This window comes from Cucurbita moschata, unplaced genomic scaffold (genome assembly GCF_002738365.1).
Source record: "Cucurbita moschata cultivar Rifu unplaced genomic scaffold, Cmos_1.0 Cmo_Scf00040, whole genome shotgun sequence".
Classification (NCBI taxonomy): Eukaryota; Viridiplantae; Streptophyta; class Magnoliopsida; order Cucurbitales; family Cucurbitaceae; genus Cucurbita; species Cucurbita moschata.
In genome coordinates this window covers 1378532-1382904 of record NW_019268556.1, presented here as the reverse complement: position 1 = coordinate 1382904, position 4373 = coordinate 1378532, and positions in this window count along the sequence as shown.

The window sequence follows — 4373 nt, the reverse complement described above, 5'->3', positions numbered from 1 at the left end:
TGTTAGGCTATGGAGCCTGATACTTATTTATAGCTTGGTCAACGGTTATATCCGGTAAAGCTATATTTGGTAAGCTATATATAGTAAAGCTATATATGGTAAAGCTATATCCGGTAAAGCTATATATGGTAAATAGTTATATATAGTAGATGGCTAAATCTGGTAAAGCTATATATAGTAAACTATACCATATATATATCTGGTCCGGTAGAGCTTTGAAAATGTACTTTTCTATTCTCTGTAATTCTCTCTGTACATACGTGAAGTCATCAATACAAAAAATCCTTTTAGCCAGAGTTCTCCTTGCAACTTCTCTCTATCCTTCTCTTTGTGTTCATCTAGATCGAGCGTGTGCGTTGTTGTGCGATCCTAACAACTGGTATCGATCCTAACAACTGGCACAAAAGACTTGGGCACTTTCATCATCGAGGTTTGCTTCAGATACAGTCAAAGAAGCTGGTAGAAGAACTCATTGACATTGATGATGACATGTCTCCTTACCGTGCTTGTAATTTTGGGAAGCAACATAGGCAACCCCTTCCTAAACAGGCATGGAGAGGCTCGAAAAAGCTGCAACTGGTTCATGCTGATCTTTGTGGTCCTCAGCGAACACCATCATTAAATGGTAATCTTTATTACATTGCTTTTATGTGTTGGATATTCTTGCTGAAGCAAAAGTCAGAAGTTGCGGGTGTATTTTGGAAATTCAAAGCCAAAGTTGAGAATGAAGGTGCATGCTTGATTAAGACTGGAATTGAACATCAATTGACAGCATCATACACTCCTCAACAGAATGACGTCAGTGAAAGGAGGAATAGATTCATTATGGAGATGACGAGATGCATGATTCATGAGAAGGATCTTCCAAAACGGTTTTGGGGAAAAGCAGCAAACACTATTATGTGCTTGCAAAATCGAATTTCAACAAAAGTTGTGAAGGACCCGACACCATTTGAAGTTTGGTATGGTTACAAACCTTCTTTAAAGTTCGTTAGAGTATTTGGGTGTCTTTGTTGGCATGTTAGAAGAGTCTAAAGATGAATGACAAGATGCTTTGGTTGATGATACACCTGTCCGAGGAGGAGCTTTCAGTGATCGAGAAAAACAAAATCTGGGAGTTGGTTGATCGACCTCTAAACAGAAAAATAATTGGCGCAAGATGGGTGTTCAGAAAAAAGCTTGGAGTTCACAGCATCTAAACAAGGAGGAGTGTTAAAGATCACGTATTTGTTTAGATTGCTGTCAGTTAGTATCTAATTAAATCTCCGTTAGGAGTTAGATACAGCTTTTTATTTGATTTAGTTTTGATTTGATTAGATTTTATTTTGATTTGTTTACTGGTTTGTTACCAGATTTTCTGCAGATTTTTAGGTAGATTTTCTGAATATCTTTTGTATTCTCCATATAAATATGGAGCATTCTTGCTCTTCATAATTTAATTATCTCATCTACCATTCAATAAATCCCTCTTTCACTAACAGTATCTCTGTTAAGGATTGTTTCTATAATAGATGCCACTGATTGACATGCCTTTGTGACTACTGAGCTCTTAAGCACCCCCTCGCCTCAACCGCCACCTACATGGACTTGAAAAAAAGAATGTAGAAAGGATTGAGTATATAAATATACAAGCAACCAACTTGTAGGCTCTTATTGCATCCTTGACCAAAGAGGTGACCACTGGCTAACACTAGATCTAGATGTGTTGTTATTGTTGTGCACAACCTTAGGTATCTAGATAAACTTTGTAGCAATGTCCGGTGTCCAAAGTCGAGGCGCTACCTCAGAACACTCTCAGAATTCGGTTGACACAAAACAAAATGGTGAGTTAGGTTGAGACAATATGGCGAGTTATAGGCTGCTTGACATCTATTCCACAAGTCTATTCCACAAGTCATAGAGTCAAAAGGTCAAGGGTGCTACCTGTGTACATCATATATCAAATCAAAGCAAAAAGGGGACCGGGGCCAATGTGTTTCTCTAATGGTTGGTAGCAGTGTTTCTCTTTTTTTGAAACCGACGTGAATCAAACTTTTTTTTTTGAAACCGACGTGAATCAAACGTGCAATCTTCTAATTTGCCATTGCGATCCAATATTGATAGAATTTGTAAATCTTCTATTATAATATTATTTTTTCAATTCACAAATTCATAAATGTACTAATGAATATTTCTATTATAATATTATTTTCAATTCACAAATTCATAAATGTACTAATGAATATTACAACTTTTATGTTCACATCGCCTAAAGAGTGCACCACAACAACTCAAAACATCGACATGCTCATAATGGGGTCATATTTGTTGACACTGGTGTTGGATTTTCATTTCAATCTATTATATTTTATGTTAAGAGATTATGGTGACTTCAATATAGTTTTTATTCCTATTGTAACAAAAGATTTTTACAATAAAACTATATATAAAGAACAGTTTTCCAAGTATGATATATAGTTACTTGAATCACTTAATACCTCTAGAATTAAAATTTAGAGGTTATCCTCGCCTAAACTAAATATGTGGGGTTCTATTTCAATGATAGAATATATATATTATATGTATATAATTTTTAATGATAGAATAAGTCCATGAATAGAAAGTTAAATATGAGAAAAAATGTAAAGAATCGTTCCATTTAAGAAAAACATATAGAAATAATGAATTTCAATAGTGATTGAATTTGACGTTAATAGCCCAAGAAACCTCCATACACACTAATATGGAAATAATGAACAAAATAGTGATTGAATTTGGCGCCAAAGAAACCTCCATACACACCAATGCTACTCTCAGGCTTGTGTGCTACTTCCAATTGGTGTAATGGTTGGGGTTAGTGCAGTGCCTCCAACCGATGCACCTTCAGGGGTTAGAGCAGTGCCTCCAACCGATGCACCCTCTGGGGTTAGAGCAGTGCCTCCAACCGATGCACCCTCTGGGGTTAGAGCAGTGCCTCCAACCGATGCACCCTCCGGGGTTAGAGCAGTGCCTCCAACCGATGCACCCTCCGGGGTTAGAGCCTCCGGAGTTTGAGCAATGCTTCCAAACGGTGCATCCACTATGACTTCTGTACTACTTCCAATTGGTGCAACTGTTGGGGCTTGTGTTTCATGTGATCCAAGAGCACGAAATGAAAATTGATGATCCAAATTCATAACGCCGGTGACATCACCAAAAGTGGCACCCACTTTCACACAACATTGCCAAGCAATCACTAAAAAAATGGTGTGAAAGAGCTTGAAACCTTTGCCCATGATCATTGTGCAATGTCTTTAAGTTGTAGGGTTAGGGTTACAAGCTCGATTCACAAATGATGAAGAGAACAATGGCAAAGGTGTGAGTGCTTGAATTTTTCTAATAATGTGAAGCCCTATATATAGTTTTATGGGAAAACTATATTAAGAAAAGACTACCAAATTTAGAGAGGCTCTTATATTTTGTGGGTTTCTAATATTCCATGTATAGAATGTTTGACTACTTAAATTCTAATTTCTCGAAGCTATAAATTTGATCTTTTGAAATTTTGAAGTTTGAATTAATGTTCGTTAATGTTATTCAATTTTCAAGTCTAATAAATTTTTCTTTAGATTTACATTTGATTTTATTTTGACCATATTTAGATTTACATTTGATTTTATTTTGACCATTTCATTAATCTTTCCATTAATTCAACCGTCAAGAAGAGAATATGATAAATATTGTACGACTACAACTTTTCATGTTTGAATTTTACTCCATCTAGCTAGTATGATCAAAAGAAATCGAATTTAATAAAAAATTTAATCATATTCTTGCGAGTTGCACACGTGTTCTCTATTATATAGGTAGAAGACAATGACACAGTTGATTCTGTGAATTAGACACTTCTTTTGTTTCATCGAGTAACTTTTAATTTTGACTTAGTCTTTTTGATTGATTCTTAAAGATTTATTGATGGATGTGAAATCATAGTTCATTAAGAGACCTTCCAAAGAATATATGAGAAATTTTAAGCCTTATAAAGACTTAAAACTAGGCTCTAGGACATGAAAGAATATGCAAGTCGTTAGGTTCTCAGCTTCTCTCAAGCAATACATATAGGGAATAACCCTAAAAAGTTAAGCTTGACATTGTAACACCCGATCTCCGATGAAAACTTAAATACACGATTGTTAAGAATGAGAAATAGAAATAAAATTGGGATCGAAAGTATGATCTTCATTCAGGATTACCACGTTTAAATAGGATACAAACTATCAACCAATACCTAAAAATAGAATGTATCTTAACCAATATAATAATCGTGGCTGATCAGAGTGAAGAATATAGTACGAAATGAGTTAACCAAGATATTATCATACTGTTGCACTGATTCCAAAGTTCGAATTCGGTTG